Source organism: Antechinus flavipes, chromosome 5 (assembly GCF_016432865.1).
Source record: "Antechinus flavipes isolate AdamAnt ecotype Samford, QLD, Australia chromosome 5, AdamAnt_v2, whole genome shotgun sequence".
Taxonomy (NCBI): domain Eukaryota; kingdom Metazoa; phylum Chordata; class Mammalia; order Dasyuromorphia; family Dasyuridae; genus Antechinus; species Antechinus flavipes.
Window position 1 is genome coordinate 63,951,305 of NC_067402.1, and position 22,361 is coordinate 63,973,665.

At 35.9% G+C, this 22,361-nt stretch overlaps 1 long non-coding RNA gene across 1 annotated transcript in view; it reads left to right on the forward strand.

Moving 5' to 3' along the window:
* Window positions 1-22,361, forward strand: part of LOC127564034 (uncharacterized) — a 42,415-nt gene that overhangs the window by 15,378 nt on the left and 4,676 nt on the right. Inside the window, exon 2 of the long non-coding RNA XR_007954174.1 lies at window positions 21,431-21,502. This is a non-coding gene — a long non-coding RNA (uncharacterized LOC127564034). The remainder of the gene's footprint in view (window positions 1-21,430; window positions 21,503-22,361) is intronic.

Sequence of the window (22,361 nt, forward strand, 5' to 3'; positions counted from 1 at the left end):
ATGACCAGCAGGATGAATACAGAGAGGCTTGGAGAGACCTACATGAACTGATGCTAAGTGAAATGAGCAGAACCAGGAGATCATTATACACTTCGACAACGATATTGTATGAGGACATATTTTGATGGAAGTGGATTTCTTTGACAAAGAGACCTGAGTTTCAATTGATAAATGACGGACAAAAGCAGCTACACCCAAAGAAAGAACACTGGGAAACGAATGTGAACTATCTGCATTTTTGTTTTTCTTCCCGGATTATTTATACCTTCTGAATCCAATTCTCCCTACGCAACAAGAGAACTGTTCGGTTCTGCAAACATATATTGTATCTAGGATATACTGCAACATATCCAACATATAAAGGACTGCTTGCCATCTAGGGGAGGGGGTGGAGGGAGGGAGGGGAAAAAAAAAATCGGAACAGAAATGAGTGTCAATATAATGTAATTATTAAATAAAAAATTAAAAAAAAAAAAAAAAAAGAAAAGTAGCTGCACCTAAAATTATATTATAAAGCAGCAGTCATCAAAACCATTCGGTGCTGACTAAGAAACAGAGTAGTTGATCAGTGGAATTAGTTACATTCAAAAGACACAATAGTCAATGAGTAAAGTAATCTAATGTTTGATAAACCCAAAGACTCCAGCTTCTGGGATAAGAAGTCATTATCTGACAAAAATTACTGGGAAAATTCGAAACTAGTATGGAATAAACTAGGCATTGACCAACACCTAACATGCTATAATAAGATAAGGTCAAAATGGGTTCATGATTTAGACATAAAGAATAATACTATAAGCAAATTAGAAGAACAAAAGATAGTCTACTTCTCCAATCTGTGGAGAAAGAGGGAATTTATGGCCAAAGAAAAACTAGAGTACATCATGAAAAGTAAAATGGATAATTTTGATTATATTAAGTTAAAAAGCTTTTGTACAAACAAAACCAATGCAGACAACATTAGAAGGGAAGCAGAAAACTGGGGGAAAAAATTTACATCGTAACATTCTGATAAAGGCCAAATTTTTTAAATATATAAAGAATTGACTCAAATTTATAAGAATATGAACAATTCTCCAATTGATAAATGGTTAAAGGATATGAACAGAGAATTTTCAGATGAATAAATTAAAATAGTTATTAGTTATATGAAAAAATATTCTACATTATTTTTGGTGAGAAAATGCAAATTAAGATAATTCTTTAATTTAAAGATTTAAGATGTCTAGTGGATTTAGGACACCCCTCTCAGATTGGCTAAGTTGACAGGAAAAAAAAATGATAAATGTTGAAGGGGATGTGGGAAAACTGAGACACTAATACATTGTTGGTAGAGTTGTGAACTGATCCAACCTTTCTGGAGGAACTATGCCTAAAGGGCTATCAGATTGTACATATCCTTTGATCCAGCAGTGTCTCAATTAGGTTTATATCCCAAAGAGATCTTAAAGAAGGGAAAGGGACCTGTATGTGCAAGAATGTTTGTGGCAGCCCTCTTTGTAGTGGTGAGAAATTGGAAACTGAGTGGATGCCCATCAATTAGAGAAAAAAAATTACAATATATGAATGTTATGGAATATTATTGTTCTATTAGAAACAATCAGCAGGATGATTCCAGAGAAGCCTAGAGAGACTTTGAACTGATGCTAAGTGAAATAAGCAAAACCAGAGGATCATTGTACACAGCAACAAGATTATATGATGATCAACTCTGATGGACATAGCTCTTTTCAACAATGAGGTGATTCAGGCCAATTCCAATGGTCTTGTGATGGAGAGAGCCACCTACACACAGAGAGAGGACTGTGGGGAACGAGTGTGGATCACAACATAGCATTTTCACTTTTTTGTTGTTGCTTGCTTGCTTTTTGTTTTCTTTTCTCTCTTTTTTTTTTTTTTTGATCTGATTTTTCTTGTGCAGCATGCTAAATACGGGAATGTGTATAGAAAAACTGCACATGTTTAACATATATTGGATTACTTGCTGTCTAGGGGGAGGGGTTGGGGAGAAAGAGGGAGAAAAAAATTGGAACATAAGGTCTTGCAAGGGTGAATGTCGAAAATTATCTTTGCATATATTTTGAAAATAAAAACCTATTATTTTGAAAAAAAAGAAAAAGAAAAGTAGCTACAGTAGCTTTTCTTTTAGATCCACTAATATTAGACTACAAACTGAAATGAAAAGATGTCTGGATTTGTTTTTTTTTTTAAGATTTTATTCTAAGGGCAATGATGTGCTATGTACACTTGTCCCAAATATCGCACATCCGGATGACTTAGCCAAGTCTCTGGTATTCCTCTCAAATTGTGTGCCATGAATATTATAGTGTTCCATATGGCTACATTTAGTCCCCTTATTTTTTCCATTTCCTTTTCTGGTAATAACCTAAGTGTTTTACTTGAAATATACAGGCATTATGGTTGGGACAGTGGGGCCTTCCAATTTCTAATAATGATATCTTTTATTATTGAAAAAGCTCACCCTATTTTTTTTCTCTTTCTTTAGGAGTATTTACAGTATTATAAATATGTCATAATTGAAAAGATATTTTTAGTTGGATTTTGATATTTTTCTATTACTCTGCTTTTCTCAAGGAAGCTTTGTTAGTACGTATTTTTAAACATCCCCAAGTAATTATAATATGCAACCGATTTTCACCAGATGGTCTCATCTTCATCATTAATCTAATGAATTTATATTTAGCAGCAATTGTTGGAGGGAGATAATAGCATTGTTGGAATTTGAGGTTTGCTAAGTTATATTTAAAAGTTTTGGAAGATTTTTATTATTCCAAGTTCTGTTTAAATCTCTGTCTTGTAAATTCATAATTGGTATCTTTTAGTTTTCTTGGATTTTTATTTTTTATGTAAAACTCCTGGGAAAAATATTTTTATACTAAGTGCCGAACACTGCTTCTATAGCTCTTGTTCATTATTCAGTTCATCGTACACAGACATAGAGTTATAGACGCCAGAATTCTGGGTCTTTGTAATGAGGTTTGGGTGTGCTAATTGGTTATACATTTTGAAATAAACAGAAAGAATTGGGAAAAATTTTTTTCTGTTTGTGCTCACTTACTAGGCAAAAATCATACCATGTCCCATGAATTAAAATAGAGATCTACCCCCCAAAAAATGAACCCCAAATAAGCCATCAACTAGTACTCTTCTGAAATGTATTTCACTTCTGAAATATTGTGTATGTCCCAAACCCTAACAATTGGAACAGGATTCAGAAGAGTTATGTGGAAAGCCCCATATAAAACAACTGGTAGAGTGGGAAGCCCTAAACAGGCATTTTGGTGGCAGGGGTAGAAAGAATTCTGGATGTAGCACCAGAAGCTCCTCGTTTCAAATCAGCAGTAGCAGTAGGGAGACCATAAAAGCCTCTTGCAGAAGGTCGGATTTATTCTGAGACTTGAAAGAACTCAGGAGCGGTAGGAGGCAGAAGTGAGGAGGAAGAGCATCTCATTCTTGGGGACAGCCCATACAAAGGCTCGAAGATGGGAGATGAAGGGTTGTGAGTGGGAAACAAGAAGGAAAATATATCTGGACCACAGAGTATGAAGGGAGCAAATTGTGCAAAGATTGGAGAGGTGGAAAGGGACCAGGTTTTGAAGGGTTTTAAAAGTCAAGCTAAGAAGTTTTTATTTGATCTTAAAGGTAATAATGTGGAACTATTGGGGTTTATTGAGTAGGTGGATGAACTAGAACTAACTGCGCCATAAGAAAATCACTCTGGCAGCTAAATGGAGGACAGGGGAAAATGGGAAGAGCCTGGAGATAGGGAGCCCAGCCAGAAGGTTATTGCAACAGTTCAGGCATGAGCAGGACAAAAATAATATATAGCAGCAGCAGCAAAATGGAGAATGATTGCAATGAACAGTCTTGTTTCCAGTAGGCCCAGGATGAAATATCTGTGAGCATATAATGATATATTAAATAAATATGACATTATTTATATAGCTCTTTAAACTTTATAAATCCCTTTATATACATTATCCCATGGATTGTATCTATTACACATCTACATTATATTATCTAAGAACTTTATTAATTTATATCCTGTAATTTGTTCTTTCACAATATATTATATACTATATCAATATGTTCATTATGTTATGTACTAAATATAATTATATGTAATATATTAATATTTTTATATTATGTCATATGCTACATTAATATTATAACATATATTGTTATGTGTTATATAACACTATTGATTAATTATGAATAATTAATTAATATTGTTGATGTATTATATATTAATGATAGCACATTATTACATATCATGAATATATTATCTTCATAATAGCTCTGTGATGTAAGCTTTATAGTTATGGCCATTTTTCAGATGAGAAAATGGAATTTAAGAGAAGCTGATTTATTTATTTGATCATTCCTCATTCCAAGTCTAGCACTATCTGCTATGGTCCCTAACTATTTGGTAGAGAAGTGGCAGACGAGGGATGTAGAATAATGCATATGTTGTTAAATATGGTTGCTCCACAATCCATAATATTAAATAATAATAGTGTAACTATATGTAATGCTTTTAGGATTATGAGATGCTGATGATCACAACAATACTGTGAATGAGGTGTTATTATTATCCTCATTTTACAATTGAAAAAACTGAAGCTTGATGAGGTTATGACTTGCCAAAAATGATACAATAAAGGGAATGAAGAGAAATTTATACATAGGTTTTTTGACTCCAAGTCAAGCACCTTATACATTACACCAAGCTAATTCTCTTTGGATAGTTCAACTGCAGGAGAGGGTGAGGGGAGATTTATATGGGGAAATAACTGATGAAAAAAATGCATCGATTACAAACAAAAAGACAACAAGGAGTTAGTTAATTGCATATTATCTATGATCCTTGAAACACCTAGTCCTTCACTTTGTGATTAACTTTTCTTCCCTTAATGGTGAATTAAATTAATTCTTTTTTTTTTTTTTTTGCAAATGTTTAGTCACTTATGTCGCTATACAATATGTATCTAAGAAACAAAATACATCTTTCTTTCAATTCCATGAAAAAAATTCACTTGGTGAATTTATGATTAACTGCTGGAAGACAGAAGAGGTTTCAATAAAATGCGAACAAAATTCTTTTCACCTTGCTAAGCAAATAACTCTTTCAGCACAAATCAACACTTTACTTTGTTTGGTTCCAGCCCCCATTTTCTGAAAACAAGGCAGTGATAAACTATTACATATGGATACCAATAAAACCATCTAGTCTACTTGCAGACCTCTTTAAAGTTTCCACCACTCTGCTTTCCCCACTGACCTATTACTCAGAAGGAAGTGATTTTATTATTTTGTGTTGCTTAGGTCAGTGTATGGATTTATATTTTTGCTTTCAAAATAACTATATATTGCAAGTGATTCATCTCATATACCAGTTAGTACTCAATAAATCAGTTCCCATATTCCACTGGAGAGGAAATCAGTTCAATAACTCTTCCATTGTAAAAGCATCTGCTGCTGAAGTATATGTCGGCTATATTTAGCTATCTTTCTAAGTGCCTTTTTAGAGTTTGAATTTCTATGTAACTCATCCCACATCTGTCTCCTTGATATATGCCCTCAGCTTCTGGTGTGTTGATTACTATCTGCTCTCAACAACAGTAGACTTCCTCTCTTCCTATTAAGAAGAGGATCTTTGAGCATTTTTACCCCATCATTTCCATCAGAGAAATAATGGTGTTAAAGCTTCTATGGCTTGGACACTCTTAGATGTACAAACCCTCAAATCTTTATAAAAGTGAAATAAAGATACTAAGAAGGAAATTGATTTTTAAAAATACCTTTAACACTATTATAATTATAATTATTATTATTATTGGGATTGTAATTCCCTCCCTTACTCAGACTAGAAGTGCAGTGGCCATTCATAAGCTTAATCTAAATACTAGTTGGTACAGAAGCTTTGACCTACTTCTAATTTTTTTTTCTATCTTACCATTCACTCCCTATTTTAAGCCACCTGGTGAATCTCTGAGCTTAATTGCCCAAGATCACACAGTTATGAGGTATCTGAAGAAGGATTTGAATTCCTGATTCCAACTCTAGTTTTCCATCTATTTTACCTAGCTGTTTTATAGAGAGATGGGGGCCAAAATTATAGAATATTCTATTCACTGTTAAATGTGGTTGTTTTATCAATCAGTTTTAATAAATTTGTTTTCTTTGATAAATAATAATAGTTCAATGACATGACATGCTTTCTGGACCCAGATATTCATCATATTGGTGCCAGATAATACAGACACTTAATGAGCCTTAACTATCCTAGAACTCAGAACTCTTGAACTCAAGAGAACCACCAGGTTCATCCTTTCCTGTGGCAAAGGCTATGGGCACCCTAACCAATTTGATATTTTTATTTTAAAGGAAAATGTATCTTTATTTTTAATTTGACTTATGATTCTGTGAATTTGACATTAAAACCTAATTAGGGAAAAGATGAGTCACCTATTTAGCATTTATTTTAATATTTAACATTACTTATTATAGTAACAATAATATTTAAATATGTAAATATTTTATTTTAAAAATTTTTATCTCATAGTAGCTATTATTTATTTTTTAATAGTGTTTTGTAATAATTCAAATTTCTCTTCAATCTGAGAATACACCATGTTGGCTAATTCTCCCATTTGTCACAAGCTGCCTGGGTGAAGATGGCAAACAGATCAAAGAATTATTAAAGTAAACAATCTACTCCCAAATATCTTGAAGAACAAGGGCCCTAGATTTAGAGTTGGGATTCAAATCCTGGGTCTTCCACTTACAGTGTATGTGACATTAAGGGGAGTTGCTTTACTTCCCCTTTCTGGATCTCAGAGTTCATTTAATTTTTATTTTTCAGATTAATTTATTAATTTATTTTTCAGATAAGGAAATTGAGAATTGACAAAGTCAAGTCACTTGGCCAAGGTCATGCAGATAGCAAGAGACACAGCTGATATTTAAATCAGGTTGAATTAAGCGCCCATTCCATTGCACCTCTGCTGCTGAGACGAAGCCCAAGGCTTTTTCCAGATCTTTTCCAGCAAGAGTGGGATTCTACCCCTACCACAATCGAGGACGAAATCAAAAGAGTAAACTAGCTATTTAGAAACTTTCTTATCACCTCCTTATAATGTGTGAACAAGCCCCCAACTTAGGACCATTGGATATAAGGTGAATGATTCCACATAGTAAATATCTTTTAAGTGGTTGAGAAAATCAAATCATGACTTGGATTATGTATAGAAATATCAAGTCAGCGCCCAAGTGAAAAAAGCAGGGGTCCAATCTAGTGTTGAAGAACTGAAGGTTCAGAAGGTTCGTGATTGAGGGGGAAGGAAGGGAAGAATTTCTCTCTCTTTTCCACATCTCATTGTTACTGGAGAAACTGCAGGAGAAAACACGAGATGGAGCAAAGAGAGTTATCCTAAGGACAAGCAGAAGGTCTTCAGGAAAAGGAAGAGGCTCCATTTCTGCCTTCCCACCTCATTTCTGGGAGGTGACCAAAGGGGAAGATGACTTCTTCGTCTCTCACCAGACGCCATGTGTCTGAGCCCACGACGCCTGTTTCTTTTGTGTTCAATCTGTCCTTATCTTAGAAAAATGAGTTGTCCAGGCTAGAAATACTTGGGCAATTTGATGAGTTCAGGAGATCCCAAGGACCCATCAGAGGTTCTACTAGTGATTGGGGGAGATAGCAGGGGCTTTGACCGATGACAGAACAAAGTCCTTTGGGCAGATGGGGAAAGATGTGTCCAAGAAGGGCAACAGCTTAAGGCAAAAGCCCTCAGAGCAGAGAGAAGTGTGGGTGACAGACCTAACTGAGGCACTGACCCCAGAGTGCAGCAGAATGCTAAATTTAAGGGAACTTTCTAAAGACTATATAAAAGGAGCAAAGAACTCCCAGAAACTGGTTTTATTTCATGTGTTGTCTATATGTGTGCCTCATTGTCATTGTCTCTAAGTCTGAACCCAATGGGAGAGAGTGAGGGGAAAATAGTTTGGGAAAAATATTTGGCACCAGCTGTTCCTACTACATTGCTTTAGTAAGTATCTTTTATAGCGGCTAATTAACTTTTACTGGAAATGGGGACTCAAGAGCAATTGGACTAGAAACCCAGCCCCTCGGCATTGTCCCTAGAATACTGGGCTTCTAGGACTGTCACACAAGATGCTTTCTCCAGCAATCTCCTCCATCAGCCTTGTCTCACATGAGGAGAATGTCCCCTTCCTTCCCAAGGCAAAGTCCTTGATGTGTACATCCCATTCCCTCCCATCTTCTCCAATCTAGTGTCACCCTCAATCTCGCTTCTCAACAGTCTCTCTGCTTTCTACAGAGATGTTTGTATCTCCCCTAATCCTAAAAAACTCTCCATCTATCATCACTAGTTATCATGTATACACATGCATATGTAATACATATACATCTATCCATAAATGCATTTGTGTAAATATGCAAGCCTTCTCAAGGCATTTATGTGTATGTATTTATGTGCATATGTCACTATTATATACATATATTTAATGCAACACATATCTCTAATCTATCTATCCAGTCTCCTTCCTTCTGTGGCTAACGTCCTTGAGAAGGTCTTCCAGAATGAATGCTTCTCCTTTCTTTCCTCTCCCTTTCTTCTTGATTCTGTAATTCCATTTCCATCCTCTTCGTTCAATCCATGCTTTTCCCTTCAAAGTCACCAGGGATCTCCTGAAAGCTGACTCTAATGGCCTTTTCTCCATCTCCGTCCTTCTTGATCTCTCTACCACTTTCGACACGATCACCCACTTTGACTCCATACTCTCTTCCCTCTAAGTTTCATGATACTGCTCTCTCCAGGTTCTCTTCCTGCAGGATGATTAGTCCTCCTCAGTCTCCTTTGCTGGATGTTACTGCTCCTAACTGGAGTGTCCCCCCAGCTCTTCTCCTTCTATGCTAATCTGATTTGGGATCTCATCATTTCCCATGAAATCAATGTCATTTAAAAAAAATTTTTTTTGCTAATCGTTTTCAAACCTCTTTATCTTGACCTAACCTTTCTTTTGACCTTCACTGTTGTATTTTCAACAGTCTTTTGAATACTCAGAACTGGAAGTCCTATGGATATTTTAACCTCAAGATGTCCACAACTGTACTCATTACCTCCAACCTCCCTCTTTTACTCCTTATTTAACTTATTTAACGTTCCAATTACTATCAAAGACAGCACCATTTCCCCAATTACTCAGGCTCTTAGCTTAGACATAATCCTCAACCTCAGCTCCTTACTCTTTCTCTCACTCTTCCTGTTCTATCAGTTGCCAAGTCCTGTCAATTCTACCTTTTACAACATCTTTCTTATGACACTTTTTCTTCTCTGATACCATCACTACCTTGGTTTCTCCCCTTGTTGCCTCATGCCTGAATTATTGCAGTAGGCTTCTGATTTGTCTTTCTGCTTCGAGTTGCTCACCACTCTGTCCAGATACCACAGGATCTTTTTAACTGACTCCCTACTCCACTCTCACTCAATGTCTGTTACCTCTATAATCAAATATAAAATATTCTGTCTGCTTTTTAAGCTTTCCTACTTTTCAATAGCTTCATGTTTTCTTCCTCTCGATCTCCTCAGAACTAAGAAGACCAGAGTTAAATCAAAAACTTGTTGAGAGCCAGAGTTTGACCCTTTGTCTTGGATTGGGACCCCACTGAAGAATAGCATTGATGATATTTACCCCCTTCTCAAAAAAGGAGTTCCAAGGAGATGTAGCAACTCTTGAGGGATCATATACTTTCTAAACTAAAGGAGGATTAGGAAGCATTAAAATAGAGGTCCCTTAGCAGGGAGGTCAAGTGGGGCTAATGATTGGCTGGCACTTCTGCTTATAGCAAGGAGATGGACGCAATCAGGAACCCCTGTGCCTGCAGCTAGGACTCCCTGTGCCCACAGTTGGGAACCCCTGTGCCTGTACTAGGACTCCCTGTGCCCACAGTTGGGAACCCCTGTGCCCACAATCGATAACCTCTGTGCCTGCAGTCAGGAACCTCTGTGTAGCTTGTAGGGTCATGGTGACAAATTGAGTCCCTGTCATCCAGGGAAGCTTAGCTGGATTTCCTTTCACTTATAGTACCTCTAGCCACACCAGTATCATCTTTCCCTTTCTGATCTATATCATTTACAGGATCTGAAAGGTCTGGCTTTCTCAGACTACATTAGACTATTATGCTCTCTGTGATAGCACCAAAAAGGTTTTCTTTCTCTGACCCCAGTTATGTGTGAGTTATGTTTTGTTTTGTTTTTTTAAGTTCTGTCATCATGGCTTAGAAAATTCAACCATGTGCTTGTTTTTTTCTTTCTCATTTTTTTTCTTTTTGATCTGATTTTTCTGATGCAATATGACAAATATGGAAATATGTTTAGAAGAATTGCATATGTTTAACTTACATTGGATTACTTGCTGTCAAGGGAAGGGGAGGAGTGGAAGGAAGGAGAAAAATTTGGAACACAAGATTTTGCAAGGGTGAATGTTGAAAACTAATATTTTGAAAAATAAAAAAGCTATTAAAAATTTTTATAAAAAAAGAAAATTCAAGCATGTACTTTTAAAAAATAGCACCTGGATACTCTCCTGTTTCTTTTTGAAAGGATTACAAAACACGCCAATATAAAGGATTTATGATAACTCTTCTGTTTCTCTTCCACCGCCTCCGCCACCATCCTTTTTTTATATGTCTGCTAAGCTCCATTTTCCCCCAATATTACAGAGTAAGCCACTGGTGGAATCACGGGGACAGAAATCTTTGTAAAACTGAAACCACTAAACTTTAGTTAAACCAACATTATACTCATTGTACCTCTTAATGCCCACATTCATTCCAAAGGAATTGTGAAATGCAATCATCAAAAAGTTACCAGCTGCACAAGTCTTTTGAAACTCTTCTGTCGTAACAGAGTCTGCCTTACCCATTACAAAAACATGCAAAAGGGCTTAAAGATAGTTTAACCAAAAGAATAGAAGGGGAGAATATCCAGGTGGCTTTTTAAGTAGGGACTACAATAAAAACCAAGTTCTCGGAAAGTATTATGCCAAAAGGTAATAACTAGAAAACAAGAAAGTCAGTTTACAAGTTGAAGTATAGTCTTAAGTCATAAATAGGTGAAATGGGGAAGAATGCCGGGGCAGCAGGGGAGGGAAGAAGAAGAATTTATGAGTATTTATTAAATGTGAGACAGCTTGCAGGTTGTAAATGTGAGACAGGCTAAAACAACTTCAGGGATGAAAAGTCAATATTAGAACACCTTTCAGAAAACCATTTGTTCACTGGAAACTGTACTAAGATCTTTGGGTCCTAAAATATTGATTTTCAAAGACAACTGACAGGCTGATGGTGTCAAGGTCCCTGGGGGCTGGCAAGGCTGAAAAGACCTCTGTGTGCCCCTATCTGGCAGCACCTCCTCAGAAAGACGGAGCAGGACAAGGTTTGGGATTATGCTGGCTATTTGTGGATTTTTCTCTTAGCTCAGGTCGAATGATGTATTTACTTAAGGCAAGCTATTCCAGTCTTAATTACTAGCAGGAGGGGAAATTTCTAGCAATCTATGGTTAAATTACATCATTTAAAGTTATACTTCAAAGGATTCTGGAGCAATTGTTTAACCTATTCTGATTATGGACAGGTTAATGGTGCAGTGGATAGAGTATCAGGCCTGGATTCAAGTGGACCTGAGTTCAAATTCAGCCTCAGATACAGCCCAGCAGGGCAAGTCACTTAACTTTGTTTGCCTCAGTTTCCTCATCTGTAAAATAAACTGGAGAAGGAAATGATAAATCACTCCAGTATCTTTGCTAAAGAAATCCCAAATGGAGTCACAAAGTGTTGAACGTGACTGAACAACAAATCCTGATGCAAGTTCCATTTCATCTTATTACATAGCACTATCTTAGTGCTTTCATTCATTTTTAAGTTAGGGCTGGTCCAGTGGACTTCATTTGCCTCGGTCATCTTAGCAGTGATTGACTGATTTTGCCTAGAACAACGGTTGCTCAGGAAGCATCCTTGGCTGAGGAAAGATGTGCCATCAGGACAAAAGATATTTCCCGGTTGGAAGCTCACCTTTTCCATGGAGCTTGCCCAGACTAAATCTATCCTTCTCCCCTCTGATTACTCCATGTTCCTCAAGCACTTGCAATTATTTGTATTACTAAGTTGTTCTCTGGTTTTATGAACAAATAGCTCATGCAGATGGATTTGCCTTGGCAAGGGTAATTAATTTAAAGGGTCAAGAATGTGACGGTGAGAGAAAATGTGACAGTGATTTGAGATAAAAAGAATGGGAGAAAAGGGAGCTCTTGGCTGATGGCTTAATTTTTTTCCTCAGTGAAATATAAGCTGAGGTCCTCTGCTGAGGGAAGGAGTAGGGAGTGCCACAAAAGGGTTGACAAAAGATGAAAACCTTTGTAACGTGACTGGTGAGTAGGGTAATCAGTCAGAGGTTTACAAAGATTGTCTAATTTTAATGGGGGCCAATTGAAATTATAGAAAATTAATTTGTAGTGGTCCCAATCAACATGATTTTGTGACTGCCTTAGCTGTGTTCAGCAGCATATGAATAAGAGTGAAGGGAAATCATTTAGACAGGCTAAATGACTTAACCAAGACCATATAAAACTCCATTAAGTAACAGAACTAGAATTCCTTCCTTGTCCAAGGCTTTTTCCATCTTACAATTCTATTTTTTTTAAATTGTATCCACTGACTCCTCACTCAGTTAATCAGTAAACATTTAAGCACTTACTCTGTACAGGGTACTGTGCTAAATGTTGGGGATACATTTTGGGGATGTGTTTTGGGGATACAAGAGTCTTTTGCCTCTTCCTGGCCCTCAAGGAACTCACAAACTAATGAAAGAGATACCACTCCCTTGAGGAGCCAGTGCTGTATATAAAGACACTTAAAAGGGCTACAGGTGAAGGATGTAGAGTTATGCCAGCAGCCCCAAAGCCCCTCAGGTCTGCAGTGTGTTTCATATTTTGACAGGATCTTTCTACCTTGTAGAACCTCAATTATGATGCTATGATAGGAACAGGCTTCCCTTGGTTTTCTCCACTTGAGATTTTCCTAAATGATCACTAAGCTGCCCCTGGGACTTTATTTGCTCCTACCTCCCATGAGGCAGCTTCCTAGTTATATATGAGCATAAAAATTTCCACAAACATGCGGATGCACTTTTTATTTTTTCACTTGTACACATTTTATTTACAGTTTTGTCCACTGTCTTAATATGAATGGGTCAGCTTTTCTACTTGAGTCATTTTTAACCAAGACAAAATATAATCTAAGTAATACAAAGTGTTAAAATACAGCATAAGATACAAAATATATGTAGTTAGGAATGTAATTATGTGATAGCATTTTTTTAAAATCCACAATTATGTTTAGGAAATCACACAAACATAGATCACTGATTTGATTGAAATGTATAAATTTGTAGCAAAGCTGTTACAAAAAAAAACCCCAAATTACCAAAGAATGCACAGAATTAATGTTTATTCCACCTTTATGTCATATTCCCAGATCTTTCACCAATGTTACATAAGCAAAAAAAAACCCAGCCAAAACAAAACAAAACAAAAATGAAATCAGAACCACTAATGTTATCAAGTAGGAAAACAAATAAATAAAATCTAGCAGCCATCAGCATAGATTACAGCAAATAATAATAATAATACAGTAAAAAAAATTGTGAGAAAAGATGCATACATCATACTCTTCCAAACCAGTAAAATGTTATTGTATACAGTTCAATGTACAACAGAAGTAATTCTCTGTAAAGTAAGGAAATGCAAGTCCTTTCTGAATACTGTGAATACATAGTTTTTGTAACAGTAATGCTTCCCCTAAGCTATTACAGAGTGGGCCAGGAATACATTTATGGATTCTGGGGATGATGTGGACTGTAATTCTTTGATTGGGATAATAGTCAAAATAGAAAAAAAATTGAACTCAGAAGGTCAAGACAAAGGCAACTGAGACTTCTCATATATTTTAGCAACATTTAGATGGAAATCAAATTTTAATGTGGTTCATTCTGCTTTTGGAGAGACTTTGGTTCAGCTCCCAAATTCGATTGCTCGACACAGTCTCCTATGAAAGAATACTCAGAAGATGTCTTCTTGAGCAACAAACCTATTTTTAGTGGTGGAGGCCCTGTTAGTAGCTGTGTCTGCATGGGACTAATAACATCTATCTGTTCTGTAGTGGATGTTTAATATAGTATTCAGGATTAGCAACCTTCTAATTAATTTCGGTTTTTTCTTCTTCTTCAACTGGGGGAAGGGAGGGATTAGGTGGTGGGTTCCAGGTCCACAACTGCCATCTTAGATCAATCTCTTGGAGAATTTCTGAAGACTACTTAAGTCACATACTCTGCCCTGATATTTCCATCTGGAAATGAGACAGAGTAAGTCTAGAGAAGCTCTATAAATTTTGTTTTTCTTGTTCTTTTGGGTCTCTATGGTTTTTGCATTACTTTACTGTGCTAGAGCAGAATAAACCCTTTTCTCTTAATTATTCAATGCCTTCTAAATGCCTTATTTCATGCCAAGGTGCTAACATTAGGCCCGTATCTAATAGATGCCATTATAAGTATCAAGGAGAATTGTCAATGACTATAGCGATCTAGTGTTTGATAAGGACTCACTATTTGACCAAAATTGCTGGGAAAAGAGAAAATAGTATAGTAGATAAAAAGGGTAGTAGAAGGCTAGGAAAATTTTTTTACAGGCAGTGTTTTTGATAAAGGCTTCATTTCTAATACACATATATTATATATGTGTGTATATGTATATATAATTGACTCAAATTGAGAAGAATACAAGCCATTCCTCATTTGATAAATGGCCCGAGGATATAAACAGACTTTTTAGATGAAGAAATTGAAGCCTTTTCAAATCATATGAAAAACATGTTCTAAATCATTATGGATTAAAGAAATGCAAATTAAGACAACTCTGAGGTACTACTTCATAACTCTCAGGTTGGTTAAGATGACAGGAAAAGATAATGATAAATGTTGAGGGATGTGGGGAAACTAGAACACTAATGCATTTTTGATGGAGTTGTGAAATGATTCAAATATTCTGGAGAGCAATTTGGAACTATGACCAAAGAGGTTATAAATCTGTGCATACCCTTTGATTCAGCAGTGTCTCTATTGGGTCTATATCTCAAAGAGATCATAAAAAAAGGAAAATGATGTGTAAAAATGTTTGTGGCAGCCCTTTTTGTAGTGGCAAGGAACTGGAAACTGAGTGGATGCCCATCGGTTGGAAAATGGCTGAATAAGTTATGGTATATGAATGTTAAGGAATATTATTATTCTATAGTAAATGATCAGGAAAATGATTTTAGAGCAGTCTGGAGAGACTTACATGAACTAATTCTAAGTGAAGTGAATAGAATAAAAAACATTATGTAGAGCAACAACAAGATTATGTGTTGATCAACTGTGATGGACTTGGCTCTTTTCCACAATGAGGTGATTCAAGGCAATTCCAGTAGGATTGGGATGGAAAATGACATCTCCATCCCAAGAGAAAACTATTAAGACTGAACGTGAATTCAAAGCATGATACTTTCACCTTTTGTTGTTGTTATTTACTTTTAAAATTTCCTCACAGTTTTTTTTCCCTTTTTGATCTGATTTTTCTCGTACCAGATGACAAGTATGGAAATATGTTTAAAAGGCATGCATGTATTTAACCTATATCATATACTTGCTTTCTTGGGGAGGGAGGAGCTAAAAGAGCAAGGGAGAAAAATTTGAAGCATAAAATTTTACAAAAATGAATGTTGAAAACTATCTTTACATATATTTGGAAAAACAAAATACTATTTTTTTACTATTAATACTATTTTTACTATTAAAATACTATTTTTACTATTTTTTAATTTTACTATTTAATATATTAATTATATATAATATATATAGTTATTATTTAATAGTAATTTTACTATTAATATACTATTAAAAATAGTATATTTTACTATTAATACTACTGTGTATTAAGCTTATATTCTTGGCTCTTCTGTTGTTGTTGGCAAAGATGCTGAAATGGTTTGTCATTTTCTAATCCCTCTCGTTTTACAGATGAGGAATTGAGATGAATAGGGAGAAGTAACATGCACCCCTCTTAAGGGTCTGAGGCTGGGTTTGAAGGCAGGAAGATGAGTCTTCCTGACTCTAGGGTCAGGGCTTTGCACTAGGGTGTCCCCTAGCTGTCTCACTTTTCTCATCTGGACTAGTTTGCTGTTTCTTAGGCAGCCTAATGATCCTCCCCTTCTAGGAGCTTGATATATCAGTGAGGACATCCCACTGGCATTCGCCCTATTGCAATTCAACTCTCCCTAACTGAAAGGATTCACCAACGTCAGCCTTATTCAGCATCAGGGATTGCATGTGTAATGGGGCATGCCCTTCTAACTTGATTACTGCACCCAGAGCCAGAGGTACAAGGAGCAAAGGAAGAGGAAATACAGATTGTATTGGAGCAGATTGAGATGGTCAAGTGTTGGGTGGCCCAGGCTGAGGGGACTCTTGCTAATCAGACCAATAGAGCACTGGAGTGGGAGTCCAGAACTTAATCCTTCTGGGACCTAGGGCGAATTAAAAGGACACAACAGTGGTAAGATAGATGGCAAAAAGATATCTGTATATTGAAATTAAATTGTTACACAATATCTTATTTATACAGGTCACAAAGACCTTGAAGGGACTGGTTGAAAAAGCAAGTCAGATCTGTTTTTTCTAAATAAATGTTTATGGATTTTTTTAAACATCATCAGAATCTCTTCCAGTATTCCTAATCTCTCTGCTTCCTAGACAGCCAACCAATATAACAAATAATATTTTGTAAAGAAAAAAAAAACTAGCTAAATTGATCAACATATCAAAAGTTTGAAAGTATATGCAAGCCCTTTTTGTTGTGGCAAAAAAACTGGAAACTGAGTGGATGTCCATCAGTTAGAGAATGGCTGAATAAGTTAAGGCATATGAATGTTATGGAATATTGTTTTTCTATAAGAAAAAAATCAGGAGGATGATTTTAGAGATGCCCGGAGAGACTTACATGAACTGATGCTAAGTGAAGTAACTAGAACCAGAAGATCATTGTACATGGCAACAGAAAGATTAAACGATGATCAATTCTGATAGACATGGCTCTTTTCAACAGTGGAGTGATTCAGGCCAGTTCCAATGATTTTGTGATGGAGAGAGACATTTGCACCCAGAGAAAGGATTGTGGGGACTGAGTGTGGTTCACAACATAGCATTCTCACTCTTTTTTGTTGTTGTTTGCTTGAATTTTGTTTTCTTTCTCATTTTTTCCCTTTTTTGATTTTTCTTATATAGCAAGATAATTGCGAAAATATGTAACAGAAGAATTGCACGTGTTTAACACATATATATCACTTGCCATCTAGGGAAGGGAGTGTGGAGAAAGAAGGGGAAAAAAATAGAACACAAGATTTTGTAAGGATGAATGTTGAAAACTATCCATGCCTACATTTTGAAAATAAAAAGCTTTAATTAAAAAAAAGAAACTATATTCAATATACCACACTCATGTACTTCCCATCTTTACAAAGGAATTTTCATTTCTCTTCTTTGAGGTTATATTTGTTCATTATAACTCTGCACCATTCATTTCTTACTTTTTTGTGGTTGTTTCCATTTACATTATTGGAGTCATTCTTTGTATTGTTTTCTTTGTTCTACTTACTTCACTCTGTTCAATTAACAAACATTTATTAAAAGCCTTATGCTAAAGGCATTGTGCTAAAAGACATACAAAAAGTAGCAAAAGACCTAATGGGGAAGATAATGTACCAAAAATGTATATAAAACAAGCTATATTCAGAAAAAATATGAAACAACAGAGAAGGCACTAGAATTGAGGCTTTCTGTGTCTTTCTAGGCTTCACTGGATTCATTATATTCATTGCTATTTACAGCACAATAATATTCCATTATACTCATGCACCACAATTTGTTTGGTCGCTCCTCAATCAATGGGCATCCATTTTGTTTCTTGTTATTCTTTGTTACCACAAAAAAGTACTGCTATAAATATTTTGGTGCAATTGGAGATTTTCTTCTTAATCAATGACCTTCATGCCTAGAAATGAAATTTCTGGGTCAAAGACTACGGATATTTTAGTCTCTTTATTTGAGTGATTCCAAATCTAGCTCCACCAGTAATGCACTAGTACACCTACCTCCCCAGAAAGCAAGTCAGTTCTAATCAAACAACTGGTTTGCGTTTGGAGATATTTTATTTCCATAATGATTTTGTTCATCTAGTTAAAAATATCTTGGTGTTATCTCAACATATTGAGACTGGTGTTTACTTATAGACGGGATTCTGGGAAGGCCAGCAAGATGAAGTCATGAATATTTAAAAATTGTCTTTGAATTGCACATATTTAACTTAGATTGCTTGCTGTTTGAGAGAAGGGAAGAAGTAAGGGAGGAAAGGAGAAAAATTTGGAACAAAATAAATGTTGAAATGGATGTTGAAAAACACAATTAAAATTTAAAAACCTTGAGTTGCCTAGATTGAGTAGCAGCGTGTAATATGTTGATATATTGATATTGGTAAATTGGTATATTGATGATGAACCTTCACAGTTAGAGAAGTTGAGAACCTAGGCAGTTAGCTGGGTTTACCCATATAAGAGAAGAATTTCCTCCTAAATGATTCCAGAAAGTGGTCTTCTAATCTCTGTTTGAAAACGACCAAGGAGGAACCCGGCATCTTCTGGGAGCAGAAATGGGGAATCCATTTCACTTTAGACCAGCTCTAATTGTGAGGGGAATTTTTCTCCAGATGGCCACTTGGTAACATCACTCCTGGTGCTGTTCTCTGGGATCTCAAGATGGAATCCCTTCTCTACCTGATATTTTCCCCTCAATGCTATACATATGTAGTTCCTCAAATGATGTGGACTTAAGGGTCCATTCACAATTCTGGTTGCCTCTTCTGGACATTTTCCAACTACCAAATGTCCTTCATTAACAGGGGAGTTCAGAACTAAATGTAATATGTAATGTAATGAGGTCTGACAAAAGCAGAGTATGGTGAAACTCATCCTACAATCAAGGAAAATCTGCCCCTTTTTAATGAAAGCATTAGCTTTCTTAACTGTCACATCACATTGTTGACTCATCCTGAGCTTGTATTCCAACAAAATCCTCAAATCTTTTTCACAACTGCTAGGCATATTCCCTTCCCCCTCCCACATCATGCTTGTGAAGTGGATTTTTTTTAAACTAAGAACAAGACTTTGCATTTATTTCTAGTGAATTTTATCACATAAGATTCAGCCTTGCTATCATATTAGATTTTACTAAGAGACGTTTGGTGGATTCTTTCCGTTTCCACTTTAGCCTCTAGTTTTAGGATTTAGGGGAAGCTTTCCTTTATAATTTCTTGAAATATGATTTGCAGGCTCTTTCTTTGGTCAGAATTTTCAGGTAGTCCAATAATTCTTAAATTATCTTTCTTCAATCTATTTTCCAGATCTATTGCTTTTACAATAACATATTTCAGGTTTTCCCCAAGTTTTTCATGTTTTTACTTTTTTTTTATTCTTTATTGATGTATCATGGAGTCATTATTTTCCATTTGCCTAATTCTACTTTTTAAGGAATTATTTTCTTCAGTATCTTTTTTCCATTTAGCCAATTGTTTTGTATAATTTTATTTTCTTCAGCATTTTTTGTACCATTCCAGAATTTGATTTGATGTACTATTTTAAAGTTGTTTGAATAGGAATATCGGAAGAGCTCAGCAGCTTCCTCTACTCTACCGTCTTGGCTCTCTCTCCCCCCAAAGTCCTGCTTTAAATTTGTTCCATAACTCTTCGTAATCACCATTGCTTTCTCTAGATAGTTGTCCATAAAAGTTGTAAGCTGATTGGTCTTTATTTTGCAGACTTTATCCTCATCTCTGTTTTGAAAATCAGACATTTGTCCTGATGATTCTTGTGGCACTTCTCCTCTTTTCCATATATTAATACTGAGCAATCTAAATGAAAATCAATGAGAATTTATTGAACATTGTGCAAATTGTTAGGTCTTATAAAGTTGGAAAGATTTCAAATATGAACCTAGGAATGGGTTGTATGTCTATTGTTTGAGTCCTACTCTTGAGTTCAGTTAGGCTAGAGGTTTAAAAAACCATAGTAACTCTGCAAGACCACATAAAATAAGTCACTGAGGACTTGCAAGTGTATGGGGAGGTAGAATACTTATAATGATGAAATCATAGGTCCTCAAACTGAGGTTTCAGCAAAGGCATAGTGACCCAGAAAAGTCATGTCCTGCTTCAGAGGTTGTCTCACTTTTATTTACATCATCGGATTAGGAATTGTAAAATATTATTTGAATTGGCTAAAATCTATTCAAATATGAACAAAAAAGAACGTAAGCATGTTTGGATTAAAATCAACTTGGATTTAAAATGACAAAATGTGTACAGAAAATTATTTTTGCAATCTCTTTTGGCCTCTTAAAATGTCATCTCACTTTTGAAAATATACAGAAAACTGTGTCAAAATTCATCATCTGGTAAAGACAGGCAGCTTTTTAATCTGATAATGGGAGAAGCAATCAACACACTAGGAATTCTTAAAAAAAAATTATTCTATCATTCAGCTACTGGCAACCAGCCTGGAAAAGTTCTTCAGAAACTGATTGTGAAGAAAGGAATTGTCTTACATTATGCCTGTCCTCACTTTACATTTTGGCCTTTTTCCCCTTATTTGTTGTGTTTCAGATTTTCCAGAAGGTCTTTTCAAATAGTCTAAGTAGGCCAAACCATTCTGAGGGGTAAAGTATATTTTCTCAGTGCTTACAATAAACTCCATTCTCACAGGAAAAGCAAAATAAATAATAACATGGTCAAAAAGCCCAGAAACTTCTGCCTTTTCTTTTTTCTTGTGGTTTCTAAAATTTTAAATATGTAGACTACAAAGGAGAGAGAGAAAAAAAAAAAAAAAAACAATTACAAGAGTTACCCCAAGGAATTGTTTTTAAGAGGTGGTCCCTCACCACATGAGTCCTAAGCCTTACTAGTATGTTCTTTTTAAAGTGTAAAATGGCCTGAAGAAAATACGTTATTAAAGGAAACCTATCACCTTGAGGAATTGAGAGGAAAAAGGAATGACTCGTTGTAAAAAGTTTTGTTCTGTTCAGATATCCGAAAGGTCTTGAGGCTCTCCTCCCCGCCTTACTTACTACCGCCCCCAGAAGAGGTTGTAAAATGTATTTGAACATGAGAGGCCACGTTCTCACCTGCTAACTCTCTAGGAGAACCTAGCCCAACGTTTTTCATTACAGTTGGTATTTCTAACCCATAACAGGAAATGATCGTCTACTGGAAAATGGCATCATCCCACTCTGCCAGCAGAAGATCTCAGCGAAACAGGCTACAGGTAATTTTCCATCTCGCTCAAATAACAATCCAATAGAGCAACTTTACAGGGTAACACCTTGAAAGGCTGTCAAATGGCCCTCCATCTTGAGTGCAGACATCTTTCTCGGCAGGAAATTTATCAGTTTCATGCAGAGGCAATTATTACTCTAAAATCAAGTATAAGTTTTGGGACAAGCTGTATTTGAAATTAGCTACGTACAAAAAAAAAAAAAAAAAGGAGTAGGGAGAAGGGAAAATAAAAGAGAAAGAACTTTTCTCTTGTTCTGGGGGGAAAAATTAAATTATACTGTTTCTACTGTAGGGGAGGAGAGAGGGAAAAAAGAATGGGATAGGAGTGTCAGGTCACAAGCTGTCCCAAAAGTCTTAATGCTGTTTAAAAAAACCAAAAAACTCAAATCTACCTAAGACTTTTAGGACAGCCTTTGTGTACAATTGTTATATTTTAAATTGACGCATTTTCCACAGAAAAAGCATGCCTTTTAGTTGTGTGGGTTTAGTAGTCTGGGTTTTGGCTACTGAGGCTTATTTAAAGCAGAAGAGTAATTTCTAACAATTATTGCTCCCTTCTTGGTCAGATACAAATCTGTAAGTAGTTCAGAAAAATTAAGGCTTGATTCTAGGGGCCTGAAATGTAGAAGGTGCTTACAGCAATGCACTCCTTCAGCAGATAGGAAACACTGAATTTACCCCTTAGTTAGCAAGAGTAACCAGTTAAAACAAATTTCTCCTCTGGGTAGAATTGGGTGATTCATGGGTGGTTCGACCATGGGTCCATTCAGTGGTGGATTTAATCCTGAGGTCTTCGTCTCTTTACTGTGTGGAGCATCATCTCTGAGTCTCCAGCATGAAACAGTCCT